The sequence below is a fragment of the Ostrea edulis genome, chromosome 5, assembly GCF_947568905.1.
Source record: "Ostrea edulis chromosome 5, xbOstEdul1.1, whole genome shotgun sequence".
Taxonomy (NCBI): Eukaryota; Metazoa; Mollusca; class Bivalvia; order Ostreida; family Ostreidae; genus Ostrea; species Ostrea edulis.
In genome coordinates, this window is record NC_079168.1 from 93184996 (window position 1) to 93209799 (window position 24804).

Genomic DNA, 24804 nt, shown 5'->3' on the forward strand with positions numbered 1-24804 from the left:
TCCTGTTCTTCCTAGAAAACGCAAAATTCCTCGTAAACTTGATGATGGGACAGCAGCACATACTTTTTCATCGTGTGCAGATATGTATGGGAAAGATTTCTACGAGGCATTAGATCTGCTTTTAGCTGGCATAAAATCTAGATTTGACCAACCAGGTTACAAAGCTTATGTTAATCTTGAAAACCTCGTAAGTAAGGCTTGCACAGGTCAAACGTTTGAAGAAGAATTCAATTTTGTCACGACCCTATATGATACAGATTTGAAGCCAAAGGATCTTCACTGCCAGCTTATAATGTTAAAGACTGTTTTGCGAAAAGACTTTACGCCAGATATACCAAGTGTGGTTGAATTTTTCAGATATTCAAATGAAAAAAGTCTGTTTGCCGAGATCCTAAAAATTCTCAAACTAATTTTGGTACTTCCTGCAACTAACGCTACCAGTGAGCGCTCATTCAGCGCCTTGAAAAGATTGAAAACATCACTGAGATCAACAATGAGCCAAATACGAACAAACAATTTGCTTTTATTGCATGTTCATAAAAATGAGATTGATGAACTGAATCCAGAAAAAATAGTTGAGGAGTTCGTAAGTGAAAGTGAACACAGACTGGCGATTTTCGGAAAGTTTACCGAGTACTAAATACCTTATGATTCAGAAATGATTGATAACAAAATGATAAAGATATAAACAAAATAAAAGATTGTAAAAAATCCTTAACACCCCCCCCCCCTCCAAAAAAAAAAAAAAAACAAAAAAAAAACAAAAAACTTAAAATTAAAGTTGAGAGTTTTCTGGGAAACTAATTAGATTCTATATACATAATTAGATTTACATGTATGTACATGACGTACACCTCAATACACCTCAATGCTTGCACATATTTATGCAGTTATCTTTTTACTAATGGTTTTGTCGATATCACTTTTTTGTCGTAAATTGTTTTGGTGTGGTGCCCCCCCCCCCCCAAAGTGAAATTGCTTCCTATGGGCCTGTTATAGGAGTTATGAGATTGATCACTGTTCGTTATCTTCGTCTTTCATTATGAACTGCGGCGCTTCACACCGGCATACTTCATGAAGCTCAGTGGCATTTCTGGAAAAGTGCAGCGTTGTAGTTCATACCTCATGAATTTCGAAAAGATTATTTGATTTAGTGCAGGTTTCTACCCGGGCTGTCACCCAGGGCGTATCTTATCATGTAATACTACACTGGTATTACCTTACGACTATGTTATGGTACGACTACTATGCTACGGTATAAGTTAATTAACAACAGTCACCGGATGTCGCTCTCTTTTTCAAAATCCACCGAACAAGAAAGTCATTTTTCTATAAACATCCGTACAATCCGACAACATTCTTGCCATCCTTAGGACAATGTCACCGGTTAGGACAAAACCAAACACCCGAGCATCTGTGAAAAGAAGAGAGAGCATCGGAGCGCCAGCCAGAGGGAAGCGGTGCAAACAAAGCACCCCTGTGTCCCCTCCATCACCACGCTGTCCACCCCAAGATCAGCCATTACTGCCTTACACATCTGACGAGGATATCCCTTTAACGCCCACAGCAGACCCTAACACCATGCTAGAGCTGCGTGAGACAATTTCTTCCCACCCTTATCAACAAATAAGTTGTCACGATTCTTTGGGCGCCTACATTCCGCTAAAAATTAAGACTCAGATTTGGGAGGGAAGATTCATTGACCTTTCCCTTCTCATTAAAACTACGAATGAATTACAAGATTAAGATTCACAAGGCGATATTAAGATTAAGGAGGGGCAGTTGTGCATTGTCATGCCTAAGACTAATTCTTATCTCAATATTGACAAGTGGACTTCCGCTTTTATCATTTTTATTAGCATCATGTTAGAAAAGTTCCCTACGCGGGCGCAAGAATTACTTAAATACCTCCGGGACATTAGACTTGCCGCGATTTGGTCTAACAATTGGTTTCGATACAATTATCAATTTCGCCTCAGAATGGCTAGTCAGCCACAACTGTCGTGGGGCAACATCAACCAAGAATTTTGGTTGTTGCACATTTCTAATAGGTCTGAAAACCACACCCGCAACAATGCTCATCAGAACCAAGGCAGTCATTTCAACCAAGCATACTGTTCTGCAGTATTGTACTGTAACCACTTCAATAAGGGAGTAACTTTCTTTCCCAGGTGCAGGTACAGGCATGCATGCAAGTGCAGAGACAACCACCCAAGCATTAGATGCTCAAAATAACAGTTCCATATATTCTTGGGGAGCAACACCAATAAAATTCCGTAATTTATACAAACATTTGGAAGGATACAGGAACGGCAAATTTATTTGGGAAGGTTTTTTTTTTTTACATGGTTTGTAACTTCAATATAGAGGGCCTAGGTCACCACGCGAGTCCAATAATCCCCCTAGTCTTAATGCTAATTTAACAATAGCTAACAATAAAATTCACAAAGAAATTGCCTTAAGACGCGTTGCTGGTCCCTTCAATTCACTACCATTCCCCAGCTTGCAAGTTTCGCCGCTAGGCCTGGTCCCCCAAAAAGATGGCGACATGCGACTCATACACCACCTGTCTTACCCTGAAAATGCATCGATCAATAATGTGATCGACCCTAAAGCATGTTCAGTGCATTATAGCAACATAGACCAACCAGCACATTTTATAGCAAAGCTTTTAGGCGGCTCTCTGTATCCCCATGCGATTTCGACTTGCTTGTGTTCAGACTTCAAGGCAAGTACTACTGTGATAAAATGCTCCCATTTGGGTCTTCAATCAATTGTGCATTGTTTGAAAAGTTTGCATCATTTTTACATTGGCTCACTCAAAAATATGCACAGAACAATTTAATTATTCATTATCTTGATGACTTTATGTTTTTGTGGCCAACCCAATTTTTTTGACACTCACCACTCCCTTCAGGTTTGTAAGTCCCTATGTGCTGACATTGGGGTTCCCATTGCTGATGGAAAAACCGTGGAGCCTACCCACATTCTCACATCTTTAGGCATCGAACTAGATACCATCAATATGACTATGCGATTCCTACCGAAAAATTAAATCAACAAGTCCTTGTTACATTATTTCTACAATGCCAAAAAGGTCTCGCTTTCGTGAAATGCAGTCGCTAATTGGTCTACTTAACTTTGCTTGCTAGGTCATTGCCCCAGGACGAGCTTTCTGCCGCCGGCTCATCAATTCAACTATTGGCATCACTAAACAGCATCACAGAATCAGGGTAACAAAAAACATCAAAGCAGACCTCGCGGTCTGGAGCAATGTTTTTACAATCTTACAATGGCATCTCTGTGCTTTCGCTTCAATATATAATAACACAATTCAACTGTTTACAGACAGTGTATGGGGGCCAAAGTGAGGTTTTGGTATTTATTTTGCGGGAAAGTGGGCACATGGGTTCTGGCCAAGTAGTTGGGTTGAGCAAGAAATCATCAGAGACATGACTTTTTAAGAACTTTTTCCAGTGGTTGTCGCTCTCATTCTATGGAAAAACCAGTTTGCACATTCCAAACTCCTATTTCACATTGATAATATGGCAGTGGTCCAAGTATTATGGTAATTTTTACAATAAGACGAGAATTTTAAACTTTAGATAATTTTTATTTTCGCAAAGTTCAAACATTCAACTATGCAACAAAAATAGAGAAAGCTCTGGGAAGATTGTCATTTCTGTAACATATACCTGTTTGTTAATGATTTATTTTGATCGGGTTCGATGTATCTTATATTCAGTTATTATCAAATTAGGAAACTCAGTACACGTGTTGTTAGCATCACAGATATTTAGGTGGACATTACATGGTGTTAGAAGTTTCAGATGTGATAGGGCAGCCATACAGAACTCCCTGTTTGTTAAAATCACAATTTCGAAGAGATACAGGTATATCGGTCTGAATCTCCCCGTTATCTCAGGAAATCGTGTCAGTGATCAGCCGAAATTCTAATATGACCGCCACTGCGCATTTCGACCCATCATGCCTAGATTGGGAAGCATAAGACATGTACCAGGAATTTTGTCGCTTTAAACAGCACGTACAATTTGTGTTTAAAGGTCCACAAAGATAGAGCAGGATGGTTAGGAATCTGGATCGGTAAACAAGGCAGAGAAATCTACAAAACTTTCACATGGAAAGGTGAGGATGAAGACAAACCCGGAAAATTCTTGATAAATTCGAGGCTTACGTACGTCCAAGAAAAAACAAACGTGCATTCCGGTTCAAAGTGAAACAAAGAAAACAAGGTGAGGAAGAGCCATTTAATAACTTTGTTAAAGACCTAAGAATTATTATTATGGACTGTGAATATACAGACCCAGACGGTGTTCTTATAGACGCTATGATAGCCGGGGTCAGTCATGTGAAAGTTCAGGAGAGATTTCTCGATCAAGGTAGCGACCTTACTCTTGCTAAAGCTCTCAGCATTGGTCTTCAGATCTCGGGGGCAGATTTAATGCCAAATGGAAGTCGTAGCCATCGATACCTTCCCAAAGGGGTATTAAATGTCAAAATCAAAGCTTTGTTTTCAAACAATTTCAGATGAGTTGATATTGCACTCAATACACTGTTATATTGTAATATACACACTTGGATATCAAATTTATTTTGAAAAAGGTTATGTGATAAAAGATTCCCTTTGTATTCTAGGAAATCGTCAATGAGTTTTACACCTTTTTTACACCAGCTTTTGATAAACAGTGTTTTCATACCCACTCTAATATTTGAATTATACCACACAGGAATGCTGGGATAGGTTTCCTTGTAGAAATTTTTGTCAAAGGATTCTATTACATGGAGCATAGAATTAAAAACATCTTGCCAAAAATATTGTTTTCTGGAATGACACAATCAGAGATAAATACATCTCCAAAATCAAGTAATTTGTGAACAAAATCATGACCATTAATTGTTTCAAAAATATCTACCCAGGATTTACTTCCCATCAATAACCTTTTCAACCATGAACATTTTAAAGACATGATAAAATTGTTGATGTCCACCATTTTTAGACCTCCATGTTGGTGGTCTTGAGTTACAATATAACGTTTTACTTTGTCACATTTTCCATTCCAAATAAATTCAAAAAAATCTTTACTCAATGAATTGATTATCTCCTTTTTCGGTGTTGGTAGTGATAGAAATAAATGGTTTATTTTCGGAATAATTAATGTTTTAACCACTGTAACCCGACCAATTGGTGTTAGGACTCGCCCTTTCCAATGTTGTAGCATGCTCTTTATTTTAGGAATCTGTATGTTGTAGTTTAAATCTGTAATTTGTTGTAAGTCTACTGAAAAGTTAATACCTAATAAATTAAAAGATGTTGAACCCCAGTCACGTTTCCATCTAGTATGATGAAAGACCTGATTTGAAAACTTTTTAGATCCGATCCAAACAATTTTAGTTTTTGAGTTGTTTACCTTTAAACCAGAAAGTTTAGAGAAAAAATCTAAGGTATCTAATGCTGTAAAAAGTGACTTAGGTGTCCCATCAAGAGCAAGTGATGTATCATCTGCATATTGACTTATTTTGTGTTCCTTATCACATATCACAATACCTTTTATGACCTTATTTTGTTTAATTAAATTGCAAGAATTTCTGCACAAAGGAGGAACAAACAAGGTGTAACAGGGTCGCCTTGTCTACAGCCCCTCTCAATATTGAATTGAGTAGATAAAAACCCACTTTGTAACACTGCAGCCCTAAAATTTGTATTAAGAATCTTCACCCATTCAATAATGTATTCATCAAAACCGAAATATCTTAATACTTTATATATAAATGACCATGGAATGGAGTCAAAAGCTTTTTTTTTTTAAATCAATTAAAACCAATAGTCCTGGTATATTTTTACTTTCTGTATACTCCATTAGATCATAGATAAATCTGGTATTTTCTCCAATGTATCTTCCCTTTATGAATCCAGACTGGGTGTCTGAAATAAGATGATCTAAAGTAGACTTGATTCTGTTACTAAGACAATTTGAAATAAGTTTATACAAGGCATTTAACAATGTAATAGGTCGCCAGATTTTTAAAAAAAAATGTCTTGGTTTATCACCTTTAGGAAAACATGAAATAATCCCCAATTGCTCAGTTTTTAAATCGAGGCTGGCTATGGAGAAATAAGTTGATGTGGCAGGGGGTTTCAACAGTCTCTTTTAAAACCAGCATTTCGCAAATTTCATGGCCGTTATAATGACCTTATTTGCAAATACAACCTGTCATTAAGTCGAATGCTGTCTGACGTTTTTCATACCAATTGTTAGACCGACCTTTACACACTGATTTTGGCCATAGAATATTCCTTTTTACCTGATCGATAAAATCAAATCATTTAAACTCAGAGAATTTTGATTGATCCATGTCAAAAAAATAATCTTTAAAAATTTGCATCTTTGTTTTTCTACATTAGGAGTATAAACATTAACTATTGTGTAAGAATTTTGTTATTGTATCTAATATTGATCAACAATTGTCTGCCGTCAATGGAATTGAAGGTTTTTAAAAGATTTCGATATCAATATTTTGTTTGAATAAAATAGATACCCTTCGACTTAAACTAATATTTTTCACCATTGCACTTAGAATTATAGAAAGGTCCTGTGCACTAATAAAGCGCGTTTCCTGTAAACAGACTATAGGAAAATTTGCGTCTCTTACGCCAATCGAAAAGTACTACACTTTTTAAAATAATATGTACATGTGATTTGAACTTTCAAAATAACAGTGCCGAAAAAATAGACATGTAAAGAATTTTAAATAATTTAAATGGATTGGTTGTTGGTCATTCAGTGAAGAAAAAACCCGAATGCAGGGCTTTATGTGGTGCGATGGGAACAATAATCCCACATCTAGAATTGACTATGTATTTATTGTTCTCTTCCAGTAGTAGAAAAATACATTTATAAACATATTGATAATTCATAAAACATTTTCATATCTAAGGTATTCAATGTATAACGACCATATTTCATATCTTGTAAATGGATGGTTAGATTTTTGTAATCATGGCATAATTTGGAGGGTTCATCAAATGAAAATAATCCACCAAAGGAATTTTCAAAATTTTGTTTACTGCTTGATTTATTTCACCTAGAATTTAACATTGAAGTTTAGGCCCTATGGAAAAGGCATGTTTATTTTAAAAAGAAATTATATTTTCATACAAATTTCTTGGTAGAAAGTTACATATACTTTCTCTTTATGAAAATATAAAATTAATCATTCACCACAAACATTTTCAGAAAATTAGATTTTTCTTATATTTACAACTCTTCAAAAAGTCTCAAGTGCAAAAAGGTCAGCTTCTAATCATTTACCATTCATGTGAATTTCATCTACTTCATTTTCACACGGATGTGCATTAAATTTTACTTCGCATCAAATTTGATGCGAAGTAAAATAATGCGCATTAAATTAATTAAGGAATGACTTTAATTCTGGGGCAAGTTATACGAGTATAACCTGGTTTGGGTCAGTTTACGCTTTATAATCCGCGAAGCGGATGACCCAAAGCAGGTTATACTCGTATAACTTGCCCCAGAATTAAAGTCATTCCTTATAATTTAATACAAGAGACAAAGATGCTAACCTTCGTTTATCAAAATGTACATAAAGTCGGAAAAATACAAGTCAACTGAGCTGCGCAATTATTCACTTAGCAACGACACGAAGCGTCTCTATGTGAAGGTCGCCATCTTCACTGTCATGATCGTGTGCAGGATTGGACAAAACAAGATGGCAGGCGGCAGTTCCAAACAAAGGTAGGCTCTTAAAACTCTCCATTTTACCGACTTACGATGAATTTAAAACACTGCCTGGCCAGGGAGGCATCATTAAATTGATTGGGTGTTGGAATTCTTACTCATATACACATACAACTCTAAATTCATTGATCAAAGTTGACGATGTTGCCTCGATAGAATTCGAAGCGGGCGAAGATGTTTCTAATCATGTTTTCATGCATTTTAAGAAAGATAATTTCGGTAAAATAGACTCTGCACATATCTTTTGATAAAAACTTGAACCAGTGTATGCGACTTGTCCCTTAAATCGCCTTAGTTAAATAAATATCTTGACTTGAACATTTGCTAATGTGCAGGATTGGACTATGGTCGTTTCTACGATAAACGTGCCGGATTGGACCTCGATTTTGGTTCAGGATTGGATCCTTTCTTAAATACATGCATTTTTTTCTTACAGATCCAGTCAGGAGCGGACTTCCTTAAGCTTAAAAGTTGCAAGTGAATGAAGTGTGTTCTATTTTATGTCTCCTACTAAAACCATGGTTTTGACAAACCTAAAAGAGCACGTGGTGCAAGGAACTATCAATAAGCCGGAAGAGCCAGCTCGAAAATCTTTAAGTGTTTGAGAATTTCACCGTGCACATGAATCTAATGTTCTGCCACACGTTAGAAGGAGCCTTGTTCTCGAAGATCAACATGCTGGAAAGTCTTCATTTTGCAGAAGCAAATACATTTATATTGTATATACATGTAAACCATGGTCGATTCCCAACCACTTAACATTTGTGATATCTGCATGGAATTATTAAAACTGAGCATGGTTTGACGTACATGTATAATAATCTCTTCAGGCATGATGGTTTACATTTCACAAAGCTGTTCAATGACAATAAAGACAATAATATAAGATGTTGAGGTGTTCATGTTTTCAATACTTAATGATCTGTCCACATGCATTTGTGCCTTTCATATGTATGCTTCTGCTGGAACCAGTTTTGATTGTTAAAGCGGGATTTATTATCTGTTGAAAAATTTCCCTATCATTTTAATTCTAATAATCTTGAGTGCATATATCGGTTTGTTGGAATGTAGCAAATATCAGCATTTTTGTATTTCAAAACCTTTCGTTTCTTGTAATTACATTGAATCCAACCTTATAGTGCATATACTGATGAAACAAATAAAAAGGATATTTTCTCAGAAATTCGCAATATCACTCCTGTAGCTGAAAGTACTGAAAAGCGCTAAGCTGACTTCATGAATTCTGTATGTAATGTTAATGAGCAGGAAGAACTTTAAAAAAAGTTTTATGTATTATTCTTTATTTTCGCATAACTAAGTGTGTAGTACATTTTCTGTAAGAAAATAACAAATATGGATTGGAAGCAATGTCCTGAAACTTTTCAACACGTTGAAATATAAATTTTATATGATGTTAAAACAATGGTCACTATGCTAATTTTGATCCCACACTAAACTAAAACCTTGTCCTTGGATCATGAAATTTACAATTTTGGTAAAGGACACCTGTTCTTATTAAATATCTATAATCAGAATTTAATATCAATAGCATTACCACTGTTGCGTTGGTCCAGAGGTAAAATGTTCGCTCTGTATGCGGGCGGTCGGGGTTCGAATCCCGGCCGCGACAGACCTAGTTCGTTAAACAGGTAGTGACAGTTCCATCACCAAACTCTCGGCATCAGGTGCGAATGTCACGGGTCCTCGGAGATCCATCTGTAAATAGCAATCAAACCATGAAAGTGGAATTATTTTTTGTAATCAATAATGAAGTTATTTTCAATTCAAAATCAGGTTGGAGAGAATCTGAATCCAAATAAGTCCGAAAACAAAATTTAGGAAGTTATTTAGAAAAGATGTTCATCATACATGTGCAATATTACTTTGAAACTGAATACTGCGTCATCAACAAGAGTGGAGAAAGCTCATTTTTAACATGAAAGTTAGTGCAAGAGGATATACTAATTCAAATATGATGATGAATTAGACTAACATATAAGCATGGATTTACACTTAGCAATTGTAGTGATTGTTTGTTATACGTAAATTTAAAAAAAACAAAAAACAAGAGTTTGTACACAGGTACATTAAACGCTGTACTCATCAACTTGTGTGTATTACACTTCTTGTGTAAAAGCTCATATTCATATTGCAAAGGAGACTCATCCGTTTGTCTGAATGAGACATAATACACATTGCTATTGTTTTAATTTTATAAAACAGTTCTTTATATGAAAATGCTAATAACCTTAGCAAAAAACCGTAAGATTCGAAGCTTGTGTAGGAGTCCTAATATGAAAAAAAAAAAACGTAACAGAAGTGACTCGCAATAAATATGCAAAATTTACAACATGTAAATGTAGCTAAATGAGAATCCCAAACTAGGCACTGAAAAGTTACAAAAGTAATCTTCAAACGGTAATGTTCAAACCGCTGTTAGAAATAATGAAGAGGCATCTCGCCAAAAAACTAAATGCATCTTTTTTATATGAAAAGATCGTTCAGCGAAAACAAAATGTGGGGACAGGGAACAACGACAGTACATCCATGCCCCTCCCCCTTCTTCATCATTTGTACGTTCGGAAATACATGTAGCATATGCATATCATTGTCAATTATTTGTTTGAAGTACAAAGAAATTGAAAACACGACTACTTTTCGTTGTATGTAGCGTGCTGTGGACCGCAAACCATTTCACATTCATGCTTGACACAATGACAATGTTTATTTAACACTTGTTCTAAACATATGTATTTCAGTATACAGCCCTCGTAAAATTCCACGCGGTGTTTTGAATACTTGAAACCGGGGTATTGTCTTCCATAATATAATATAATATAATATAATATAATGCTGTACCTTTTATCTTTTCCTTGCCCCAAGACTATTATTTTTAGTCTCATTTTTGAAACTAAATCACGAAATCAAATTTGATTGTGTTGACGATGATTCTGAAGAATATCTTGGTCGTTTAGAAATAATAAACTAAGCTTAAGTTACACCATTGCATCCTCTAAATTTCTGCATGACCGACTTACATATATGATCGGGGAAGGTGTAAGCAGTTACGCAATATCATCCTTCTGAGACACCGATCTCTGTCCTTCGCTGTCAAAGCATAATCGTGCACAAATTCTTTCTCGTTCACAATGGACTTGGATCAGTTAATTTTTTACTGTGTTGCACACATTTTTGCTGCGTCGGACAAAATTTTTACTGAGTCGGAACAGCAGCCAAAACACACGTGGAAAACCCTCCTGATTCGTGTATAGCTTAATGACGTGGCTTCTAATTATAGATTGCACCATGCAAGTTGATTTTCCTGGCCTCTAAGCCAACTGCTACTTAAACTGTACATGTCTCTCAAGGCCCCTTGATTGGTGAATAAACATTTATATATACATGTATGTAGATAAAATATGTGTGTTGTATAATGAAAAATCAAGTAATAAGTTAATAATTTGAATTTCTTCAGCTTAAATTCTAAATTAATCACTTACTTGAATTACTGTCTTATGATAAACAAAAGTACAGAATCATTAAATTATAATCAGATGCTAATTTGAATCATGACATTCTTGAAATACATGCATATGTACATGTATTATCCATGAAATGAAATATTTTTTTATAAATTGACTAGTTTCTTTAATGATATACTTTTTACCTTTTTGAATATTCCTTCTGATTGCTTGGTTCTGCATCAACAGACATATTCTTATGAGAACATGGTGGGGAAATAATTCTCATTCTAGGGATCTGACATCACTGTGCCAAATCACAAAGTGCCCAGAACACACATAGCTGTATAGGAATGTTCATTCAGCATGGGTACAAATCCATCCAAACTAATTTCAACGTTTATGTGCATCTTTAGGGAATCTTAAAATTAAATATGTATGCAAAGTTAATATCTGTTATACATTTATACATACAGACATTCGCTCAACTCATGTAAACAGACTTTCACAGAGTATCTTAGCCACTGTTTATATGATAAAAAATATGAAGCAACCTCCCCTGCGTAGAATTTATCATATGTAAAGATCTATACTTGTGTGGCAACTATAAAACTTTCGTCTGAGTTTGATTTTACAAAGCGAAATCGATTTAGCGATCATTTAACCATGCAGCGTACAGCCTTCCTTCATGTGACTACGTTTCTGATATGAATTTCGAATGAAAATGAAGCAAATATCCTTCAATTCACCTTAAAAAACTTCTCCCCTTCTCTTTTCCTCTCGCATCGTCTCGATTAGAACACCTGTACACACTGCAACAACGTACTATTGCAAGATCTATGAGTTGATCAAAACGAAAGCAGCGTTTTCCGTAAAATGAAATTTGCCCTGCGGAAGTATTTATGCGCATGCGTTGACAGCAGCTCCGCAGTTACCGTGAAGGACTCTATTGCTTCTTCATGGGCCCAGTTTTAAAACATTGGCACGTCTTTTTCACTATTCCACTGACTACTGTTGTGACGTAATTTTTAATTACTAATACGTATCATAAGTCTACTATGACGTCATATGGTATAAAACATTAACAATGAGTGGCATATTTGTTTTTTAAAACGTAAAAAAGAAAATCATATCACTATTTTAAAACATTTTTGTCGTATTTTAAAACAATTCCTTCCACATGCATTACTCAGTATGCCTATGCAGAGCACAGATTTACGTCTGACATTGTCTAATGATATGCTGTTTGTACATGTTTTAGTGATTATTATCATTTTGCTTAGTTTTTCGTACAAAACTGACATTAATATATATAGCTGACCACGGGTATGATGCATGTGACCCAAATTTGCCATTACGCATGCGTGTACATTTAATGCGAATTAGCTTCGCTTAGCGTTCACACGGAACTAATGCAAAGTAAATTTAATTCGCATTAAAGCAATACAAGCTGTAGGCCTAACTGACGGAAAATAAATTAAAAAATAAAAGAACAAATAGTCAACATATATGGTTTGAACATATTTTATTGCATATATAATATACAAAAGGTTTGAACACAAGTTCTTACAACTTACGAGGTTCTCACCTTAGATGAATTGATAACAATTGTCATAAAACATATGTATAGATAAAATAAATACATGTACTTATATAGCATAGAATGAATTACTATCATGAGAATCTTTTTCAGTGGTTTAAAAGTTATTTGTGTAATAGACGTCAGAAAGTGATGTATAAGGATTTGTTATCATCCAGCTTAACTATCAATGCTGGAGTGCCTCAAAGATCTGTACTGGGACCACTCTTGTTTTTAATCTATGTTAATGATGTAGCACAAAATATGTTATCGTTTTGTAGATTGTACGCAGATGATAATTCAATTCAATATGCAGATAGGAATATATGTAATATAGAAAATGTTATAAATCATGATCTCAAAATTCTTGAAGAATGGTCAAATAACTGGCTTTTGAAATTTAATCCTAATAAAACTAAAGTTTTATTTTTTACCAAAGCAAAGCATAATGAAATTCCAAAACTGCTTTTTCAAAATTGTCAATTAGAACTCATTTCTTCCCACAAACATCTTGGTCTCACTTTTTCCAATGATTTAAAATGGTCTGTGTATATCAATGATATTGTAAACAATGCGTATAAAAAACTAGGACTTCTAAGGAAACTCAAATTCACTTTATGTAGAAACAAACTATCTAAATTGTATATGACTTTTGTTAGACATATACTAGAATATGCTTCAGTCGTATGGGATCGATGTTCTTCTGCAGAAATTGAAAAGTTAGAAAAAGTACAGCTCCATGCAGCTATAATAGTAACGGGACTACCAATTCTTGCATCCAAAGAATCATTATATTTAGAAACGGGTTGGGAAGCACTTAGCAAAAGACGGGAAATCGCAAAATTAATGACAATGTATAAAATTCACCCCAATCTTGTACCACAATATTTATTTGATATCATTGACAATTTTCGAAAGGATACATCACACTACAATACTCGTTACGAATATGACTATATACCTCCTAGAACTAAGCATTAAACATACAACAAATCATTTTTTCCAGATGCCATTCGCAAATAGAACTCTTTAGCAAACGAAGCAAAGAAAACAACCTCTATCTGTCAGTTCCGTCGAAACATTTCTAATAATATCAATATTTCAATAGTGCCTAAACATTTTCTTCTTGGCAAAAGAATAGTAAATATAATTCATACTAAATTAAGACACAACTGTCTGCTGAACTATGATTTACACCGAAAAAACATTGTCAATTCTCCTAACTGTTATTGTGGTATGAGAGAAGATGCATATCATTTCTTCTTTGTTTGTAAAAGATTTTCAGTAGTAAGAAATGTTATGTTTAACGAACTTTTTCAAATACAAGAATTATCTATTATTGATACACGGATTTTACTTTAGGGCAGTGACAATTTGGGTTATGAAACTAACGGCAAAATTTTTAACGATGTTCACAAATTTATACTTAAATGATAAAGTCAACATATATGTGATTCAATAAACCCGTCAATTCAGCAGAAAATATAGATTCATGAATCATTGTCATCCTGTCAGTAATTCCTGCTCGTAACCTCCGATGTGCATTGACCTTGGAGGTCACCAATTCGGAAAAAGCGAAAGAGAGGCAATGAGCACGTGTTAGATTTGTAAACAGTTTAACATGCCGATTTTATAGAAAATTCACAATCAAAATTTCATTTGAGTGGCACATTTGCGTAATTATTATCTTTTTACACTTACATAGTATTTCTAGTCATTCATGAAACAACGTAATATTTTAAAACAAATGACACGTGTAGTTAATCGCGCCAGCTTCCGTCTTTGTATATGGCCTCGGTCTCAGCAACCCGATTATGTTCGGCAATCATCGTTCCCATGTCCGTGTATACGACACAATGGCGGTTTATACGAAACCCTCATTGTAGGTGTGCTCGCAAACAATATTCCCTTGTTTATTTTGCAGAATTTTTCTTCAGATCTTGGGGATTATATTAGTTAAACCGGTAGGTGTTATTTGGTGAATAATTGGATAGTTGAAAAAATACCGTCAGTTTCAGCTTGTATTGCTTTAAATCGCGACGTCAATTTTAATTCGAAGTAAACTAATGCGCATTAAAATCTCCGTGTGAACGCGGTTCAGATTTAATTCGCATTAACTTACGTTTAATGCGAATTAAATTCTTCGTGTGAACGAGGCATAACAATAAACATTTATGTTGATTTAAATCCTTCAAAATTCTTCATTATCCTTTCGTTATACATGTACATTGAATACCTTAAAGAGACACTACAGCTCATTTTGCGCAAAAATCATGAAATGACAATTTTCCCAGCGCTTTCTCAATTTTTGTTGCATTGTTGAAAGTATGAACTTTACGAAAATAACACTTATCTAAAGTTAAAAATTATCGTTTTAACGTAAAAATTAATACTTTTTGATGGCCTATACAAAAAATATCGAGTCTCCTCCTTTTAGTCTTCAGACGCATGCGCATAGACAGTAAACAGTGCCGCATGTCGTCCAGTGAGAGAAAGTGTAGTTGATAGATCTAGCATTTTGACAGATTCTGTGAGAAAAGAGGTAAAATAGAATGAGATAAAACTCATGTGTGAAATAAAATTTACCTAGGGATCAGTATGACCGATGGAAAACAGAGAGCTCGGAGAAACGCATGTAACTCAGTGGCGGATCTAGGATTTCCGAAGAGGGGCGTGAAAGTCAAAGATTAGCCAAAGTAATCGGCCAATCGGGTCCAAAATTTTGATTTTCATTCACAATCTGTGGCGTAAAAAGGGAGGGGGGATACTGGCCCCCTAAATCTGCCATTGAGACTAGCTGCAAAGACACTACGTTTAAAAGTAAGTACGTGCTATTTTTATCTGAACACGACACGTGTTAGTTGTAAAAACATCGGTCAATGAAAACATGGAAGGATTTCTGTTGAAATAATTATTTATAATTAGTTATTATAAGGAGCAGGGAATAATCTTATGTATTTGAAAGGTGAGTGTGGACCCCCTTGAAGGGGAATTTAGATAATTTCCTACACAACACCTTTGCTGTCATTCAAAACCACGTGATGTAAATAAGCATTCAAAAGTCCGAGTCAGCATGAAGAAACCTTTGAATTCCGGACGATCTTCAACGCGCAGTTGAGAGTAAATTGATGCATCCCAAATGTTCAAAATTGTTAGTATCGATGTGAATTTTATCATTTTCTCAATATATGGTTTAAAAAACACTTCATTAAAATGTGGAAAATGAGCTGTAGTGTCTCTTTAATCTAATATTCAAATTCTGATAAATTTCGTAGTAATATAACAGATTGTTTTTAACGGATATTTTAACCTGTTTCTAGTCTCTGTTCAAATCTCAATTTCATTTTTATTTTGTGTACAAGAAAGGCAATATCAGATAACGAAACATTGAGAAGCTGCGTGTTTCGGTTTTTGATAAAAAATAAATAAATAAAAAAGTAACCATTAACAATGTTTCCTCTTAATTGTTTAAATGGCACACATTTCGCGAGACTTCCCATATTTGTTTAACATCTTTACGATCGATTATTAAGTGTTTTATTCCTCGTGTCTTCTGTTAAGTTACAGTTATTGCGTGAATTTGATACGTTTTTATTACAGCCACTTATGGGTTTTATATGGTTCAATAAATTATGTAGAAGTTTAAAATTGTCTTCAGTAAGTCGTTTATCTTTGGTTTTAGCTATTTTTATATATAAATTGATACTCTGTGTTGTTTGAACTTTGATGTATAATTGCTATTTTTGATGTATAAATTTATACTTTTGTTATTTTTTATATATAAAATTAATACTTTGAGTTATTTGAGTTTTGTCATTTTTTATATATTGTGATAAAACTCATTATATATCAACATCATTCAAACTTAAATACATTTTTCTTTTATTACTAGGCTCAAAATATAATCTAAAGTTTAAAGCAATACAAGCTGTAACTGACGGCAAATAAATTGAAAAATTTAATGTCGATTCATGAATTATTGTCTGAATGTCATCCTGTCAGTAATTCCTGCTCGTAACCTCCGATGTGCATTGACCTCGGAGGTCACCAGTTCGGAAAAAAACAAAAGAGAGGCACTGAGCACATGTCAGATTTGTAAAAAAAAAAAAAAAAAAAAATTTAAACATGCCGATTTTATATGAGTGTCATCTTTGCGTAATCATTACTTTCTTACACTTCTTGTCATTCAAGAAACGATGTAATATTTTAAACCAAACGACACGTGTATAGGTACTCAGTCTCCGTCATTGTATAACCTCGACCTCAGCAACCCGATTATGTTTGGTAATCCTCGTTTCCATGTCATTGTATTCGACGCAATGGCGGTTTGTACGAAACGCTCATTGTAGGTATGCTCTCAAACAATATCCCCTTGTCTATTTTGCCGAATTTTTTTCTGATCTTGGGGATCATATTAGTTATACAGATAGGAGATATTCAGTGCGTAATTGTATAGTTGAAAAAATATCGTCAGTTACAGCTTGTATTGTTTTAAAATTGAGTGCATAGTACATACAAATTTCTCCTTTACTTACCACAAATTTCCCATTGACTTAGTTTCATTTTGTTTACAAAGTCGGCCATATTGCCTTATATCTCAAAACATAATGTATGAGAGATTATCTGATAGGTCTAGCACCTCTAATCCGATACGGTGTATTCTTATGATACTCGATTGGGTGGCCGTTTCTTTTTGTGTACTAACACTATATAAAGCCGTGATTCGGGTGTCTCAGTTAACTGCTCCTCTGGCATCCATTGCGCAGGCAGCTGAGTTTCGATTAAGCTATTCCCGTTTCTTAGCACTTCATACCGAATTCGGTATCAATTTTGAAGGCACTTCCTTTCAGTTTCAGATTTTCTCACCTCTATTACACTTAGTGCCATTGTAATTTAAATATTTAGAATTTCGATCCTGGTCTAAATTAAAGTAGTTTCATATAGAATAAGGTATTAATTTCCAATTTTCATATTATCTAAACCCGACTCGATCTTTCAATGGTCCTATCAATCATTTCAGTTTTCATCATTGTGAGCATTTGTACCACTGGAAGTAGCAGTCTCTCTCTCTCTCTCTCTCTCTCTCTCTCTCTCTCTGAGACTCTCTCTCTCTCTCTCTCTGTGTGTGTGTGTGTGTGTGTGTGTGTGTGTGTGTGTGTGTGTGTGTGTGTGTGTGTGTGTGTTATCTTTTGTCTTACTTTGTGTTTGGCTGAAAATAACCATTCACTGACAAGTGAAAATGTTCAGTTTATATGGATTGTCGCTATGCATTGTTACAGATAATGGTTCGCAATTCATTAGTGTAACATTTACAACCTACATGTATGAAAATATAATTCAGCACATACGCATTACGCCGTTGATAACTGTGAAGTAGCGACACAGAACTGATCGCTTATAAAAAGGATAAAGATAGATCACAGTGAGGAGAGGGACAGGATATTTACGTTATGACAGGGCATTACTACACGGCATTACTACAGCCAGTGAACAGAATCAGTCCTGCGGAAATGATGTTCGAGGAAGATGAGATCCGAAATTCCGTTTGATACAGATGACATGTAGGTTCGGGACATGGATTCCAAGACAAAGGAGAAGTATTACAGTGACAAGAAACACGGAAGTAGACAAGTATTACAGTGACAAGAAACACGGAAGTAGACAAGTATTACAGTGACAAGAAACACGGAGAAAGACAAGTATTACAGTGACAAGAAACACGGAAGTAGACAAGTATTACAGTGACAAGAAACACGGAGAAAGACAAGTATTACAGTGACAAGAAACACGGAAGTAGACAAGTATTACAGTGACAAGAAACACGGAAGTAGACAAGTATTACAGTGACAAGAAACACGGAAGTAGACAAGTATTACAGTGACAAGAAACACGGAAGTAGACAAGTATTACAGTGACAAGAAACACGGAAGTGTACTTGGGGAACTTGGTTCGGGGGACAAAGTGAAGGGGAAAAAACGGGATAGTCAATTATCATCAACATTCAGACCGAAACTATTGACGGTGAAAGAGAAACATGGGAACATTTGATGCAAGTGGAGTTCAATACAAACGGAATGTCACACGCATGAAGAAATTTATGGAAAAATAACTAAATCCGCTGAATAGAAGGAAGTTGGAATAATCCGAATCCGTATTGGAACATGTATTGTTCCGGGATATTCTGAATCGGATGCGATCTAGTAAAATGGACATATCTGAAACTACTGAAGATAAAAAGGTGCCGACTTCATGTACTGGTAGACCGCAACGAAACCATCATATGATTGTTCATTTGGACAAATACTGTAAATATATTTTTACGTTGAGTGATGATTGCAACATAACTTCTAATGATTGATTTGAACATATTTTATTGTCTGGATGTTATAACAAAAGGATTGAGCACAAGTTCTTAAAACTTAGAACGCCCTTTCCTATATGGCAATTGATTACATGTGATAATGTTCAAGAAATGAAACACAAAGGTATCAAAGGTCACATATGATTTGCTTTCATAAATCAATTATATAATAAATTATAGCTGTAGACATATATGTACCATTGATTAATATATACATATATGTACAATTGATTAATATATGCTTGTAGTACGTACAAAGTAATCGCTATGAAAATTCCATCAGCTAAAAACGACCAGATCTCTTTATAAATAATTGAGCATACAGGTAGGAAAATAATTCTTCATTTTCTGTGGTACTGATTGCGTTATCTCCCCATAATAAAACATGGGTGTCTACTATATGCAAATTATCCATTCTAAAATTAGCATTAAATATGTAATTTCTTGGAACGATGTATTTTGCACATGAGAAAAAGAAATGGTAAGCATCTTCTACTTTACCACAAGTACACAAAGGACTGTCAATGATGTTACATCTAAATAAATCTATATGCAATACACAGTTGTGTCTTAGTAACGTATGGATTACATTCCAATAGTGTTCTCCGAAAGAAAACAAGAGGTACTGTGAGCAATGCTCAATAAGAATACCCCCCGCTTACCCCAATCTCCCAAAGGGTGTTGGTAATAGGTATAAACTACCTCTTTTCTGAGTGTAAAAAACAAATGGCATGACAAACCGAACCATATTGCTACTTCGATGTCCAGTGCGCGTGACCTTTGACCTTTTGACCCCAAAATCGATAGGGAACATCTTCATCCCATGGGTAGTCCATATGTATGATATGGTGACGGTAGGTGGAAAGGATAACGCTTAAGAGCCCGGAAACCATATTGCTACTTCGATGTCCAGTGCGCTTGACCTTTGACCCCAAAATCGATAGGGAACATCTTCATCCCATGGGTAGTCCATATGTATGATATGGTGACGGTAGGTGGAAAGGATAATGCTTTAGAGCCCGGAAACCATTGCGTCTACAGACGGACGGATGGACGGACAGACAGACGGACAACCCGATTCCAGTATACCCCCCCCCCCACAACTTGTTGCGGGGGGTATAAAAAGGATGGAATGTGCGGTGTTTGGAGGCGTAAACAATTTTTAAACGAGCTTAGTGTCGTAGATTGGCTTGTTCCTAGGGGCAAGGTATTCCATTCACGTACTCTTCTTGCTACAAAAGGTGATCTATAGGTGTTTAATCTGCATTTAGGAATGCCATCATTTTGCGATTGTCTTATAACGTAATTTGATTCATGTGAACGAATATTTGATAAAATTTCTTTCAGATACTCGGGTACCATAATTATTATGATAAATTTTGTACAAAGTTATTCTTAATTTTGTCAATCTTCTAACAATAAGTGGTTCCCACCCAGTTTCGAAATATAGAGATTCCCGTGATGCCAATGATGTTAGTCCAGAATCTTGATTTGAACACCCACCCCATACTTCAGAGGTATATTCTAGAGGAGGTCTAATGAAAGTAGTATATGAAATAGCTGAAGTTTTCGAACTGACCTTGAACTGTAATTTTTTAAGTAGTCTAAGTTTTTATAAGCATTGGCTAACAGCGAATCAATGTAAGCTGACCATGTGAGATCATGTGAAAAAGTGATACCTAGGTCTTTATGTGTTGTAATTTTGAAAATGTAGACAAGAGAAATATGGGGGTTTTTTTCTTTGTACAAAAGAAGACGGCTTTTGTTTTCGAAGGATTAAAATTTAACAGCCATTGTTTAGACCATCGTTCAAGCCGAAGTAAATCATTATTCAGCACGCATTGGATATCATAGATATTGGCAGAACAGTTCTGCAAAGAATTATCATCAGTGTAAAGCCTACATAAACTTGACATATGTTCAGCAACATCATTGACATATATCAAAAATAAAAGAGGACCTAACACGGACCCTTGAGGGACTCCAGCATGTAAAGGTTTGAAATTAGACATTACATTTTTATGCAATACCCTTTGAGTTCTGAAATTTAAATAGCTTTGAAACCATTGTAAGAAGTTATCACTCACTCCATAAGTTTGTAGCTTAAAAAGAAGTCCCTTATGCCATACACGATCAAAGGCCTTTGACAAATCACAAAACACCATACAGCAACATTTGCCCTCATCTATGGATTTTGCTATATGATCATTTGCTTCAATAAGCTGATAGGCAGTTGAATGACCAGGTAAAAAAAACCAGCTTGGTGTTTGTAAAAAAAATAAATAAATCATGATTGACATTTTGATTATGTCCATGATAAATATGTGTTTCTGTGCAATTTTATATTCAAGTAAGGGGGGAATGTATTATCTTGTATATTCGTGTGATACGAATGTGCCTGGTATGAGTTATAGTGTTTATTTGTCTTTTAATGAGTACGAAAACATTCTCCATGTGCTAAATAGATATGTGGGTGGGTGGTTGGATGCCTACATGCGTGTGTCATAATCGGTAGCAAACAGTATACTTATGATTTTTTAAGGACCCCATATATTTCTTTATTATATACTTTCAATTTCATCTCTTCTTTTTTCTTTAAAAGTTTGCGGGCATATATCACACGATATATGCCCGGAAACATTCCGGCCCGCAAACATTACGTCGCAATCAAATTTCTACGCCGTTAATTTTCAAATTTTTCGTGTTTTTCATCTCTTACTCAGTTAAACCGATAAAGTTATTGTTAAAAATAAAATTATTGTTAGTTTCTAAATGAAATTGAAAGTATATAATAAAAAGGTTATAGACTTTGTATGGGAAATATGACGACCTCGTTTTTTGTCGCGAACGGACCTGGCAAGCTCAGTCCGTCTACGCGCCAAAAAACTCGGTCGTCATATTTTCCCATACAACGTCTATAACCTATAAGTATCACCCCTCTAAGTGTCTATATAACGAATTTATCCTGTCGATGATTTTACATTAATTAAAGGTGTACTGACATTATCCATTCCGTATACCCTTTATTAAATATACACTGTCAGTAATAAAAAATGGCTGCAACATTTAAATCAACAGCAACTAGATTTAAACAACAAGTTTTTTAACAATCTGTAAATTCAAAACTTTAATTTGTCAATATTTATAGTAGTCCTCAGATTGATAATGACGTCATAATAGCCACTGTATATGTATTACGCAAGTTCCGAGATATGAACTCTTCTATTCCTTTGAACTCTTGGGTGGGTACAAGATGTATACATATATTATAGACTAGCTATTTAAAGGGACTGGTTCACGTTTTTCGAAAGAAATGTTTTTCATTTTTTATGTTAAAAATCAGAAATATAGCTCATTTAGTGCTGACAACCAAAATGGACCGTCTGAATGCAAGGATAAGAACAATATTTTAGCTTTGATTCTGTATGTAAACATAGACTCGAGTCTTTTTATGTAAACAAACAAACCATTGAAACATTAATTTTGTAATTTAAAGCATCTTCATTTTGTACAATCACAAATTTTTAACGTTTAAATGACACATTTTACCTAAAGTATACTTGAAATGTGATATATATAATAAACTTGGATCAATATCCATTTATTTCAAATAAGAAACTCCCTATAATGAGCTTCTGTCATAATGAATAACCTTAATTTTTTGTGGAACCTTCTAAACGTATTAGAGTGTAGATTTTGATCATTTAAAGTACAAACCAAAGTTTGGAGGAAAATCGTGAATCAGTCCCTTTTCATCCATTTATAATTCTTGTTACATTGTGTTGTGTAAATTGTGCTGTTGTAATCAGATTTGGAAGCATCAATAAAATGATGGTGAACATTTACAGGTTTCAAGGCAATCTCTATGCATTAGACAGGCTTGGACCAGGTTTGTCCACTGGGTATTAAATGTATCCAGATGCTTTGTGCATGTGGTAAACAGTCCTTTTCCATAACCTGAGCAAGTTGACATGTGCTGTGGAGTGCCTATCTCACTGGATCTAATAATTAATAATGAACACATTACGCATTTATGACAAATCAAAATATCATAAAACCAATTTTAATTAACTGAATTATTCATTTGGAGTTAATTACATGATCGTTGTTCATGCAAGAAATGCCTCTTTTTCGATAGTATTGTGATATCCACTGGGAGGAAAACCGTAACGATGGTAAAATAAAATTGACTAAGCAATTCTGATTAACAAATCTGTTATACATTGGAAATGATCTGATGACAAATGCCAGATGTTCACATATCATTTTAGAAAATGTGCATATAGAATTGTGACAAATATTATCTGACTTTGCATAATAAGTAAAAGTGCAATACATGTACATTCGACTGGTCGAGTAAAATAAGTTCAAGGTTGTCCATCAAAAGTTTTAGTTGCCATATCGTTCCTTTCTCAATGCTTACACTATTCTTGGTCACCTGTTGCGATCTCTTTTTTGTCCCTCGGCGTGCGTCCATAGATATTACATTTTCAACTTTTTAGACATTACTTAGCCTATTTGATTTACCAAATGTGGTATCTGGCATTTATAGAGTAAGTAAAATATTTAAGAATGTCGTGGCCCGGGGCCAACACCACAAAATGATGCAATTTTTAAAAACAGTATATACATGTACTTTCTTATATTCAGCAGATAAGCGGTGTGGATAGCCGTGGTCAGCATGCAGGCCTCTACCACCATTGTAAAATGCATGACACCTGGACCGAGGATTTTTGGTGCTAAGGTGGGGTTCATGACTCATACGTTGTAAATGCTTTTATTTTTTATTTAAAATGTTCTTCTGGATTCATGGACATAAAACATACAAACTGACTGAAATATGACCCTTGGGTAAGGGATTCTGGTACTAGGATGGGGTATACCATGTTTCATATAAAACCCGTAAATCTATAGTAACCCATACCTTGAATGCATTGTTTTGAGACCCTCTACAAAATTGTGAAATTCACTGCTCTTTGGTCATGCGTTATGGTGCTAGGATGTGGCTCATGATTTCTTAAAACACCAACAATTACTTCTTCCTGAGTGAAGAACACCAAAACCTAACCGACTGCACGGAGGACTAAAACTATTGTGAAATTGATAGTCCTTGGGCAAGGGACTAAGGCGCTGCAGTGCAGCTCTGTACTCTGAAAATACGTTTATTTCTTTTTAAAATGTCTTGACTTCTGGATATCAAACAACATGGGGGATTCTACCAAAGCTGCGAAAGACATGACTCCTGTATCGCTGAGGCTCATGTAATGAAAATGTATGAAATGTTTAAAAATATGCTTAACTTATCTAGCACATACATGTAAGCTGGATACATGGTTATAATGAGCTACATGTAGGTGACCTCAACCAAATTGTGACATACCTGGCCGGGACTTCATGCCCTAGGTCGTGGTTATATTAATCACATATTGAAAATAATTTCACTTTGGAGGGGGGGGGGGTATAAAATAAAGTTCTTTTATAAATAAGAAGTCACTATATAGCCTGATTCCCAAAATAATGCTTGTATACATGTACACGATATCTGAGAGTGAGGCGAATGCACACGCATTTCATAGGACTGTAAACAAACGCTTGTAATCAACCAAGAAACCACGTGCGGAGATA

At 35.0% G+C, this 24804-nt stretch overlaps 1 long non-coding RNA gene across 1 annotated transcript; it reads right to left on the reverse strand.

The window, feature by feature from the left end:
• Window positions 1-9062: 9062 nt before the first annotated feature.
• LOC130046693 (uncharacterized) lies at window positions 9063-12335 on the reverse strand. Its single transcript, XR_008795698.1, has 3 exons — window positions 11989-12335; window positions 11446-11660; window positions 9063-9494 (listed from the first exon to the last, which is right to left on the reverse strand). It is a non-coding gene; the product is annotated as an uncharacterized LOC130046693 (long non-coding RNA).
• Between the last annotated feature and the right edge of the window lie 12469 nt (window positions 12336-24804).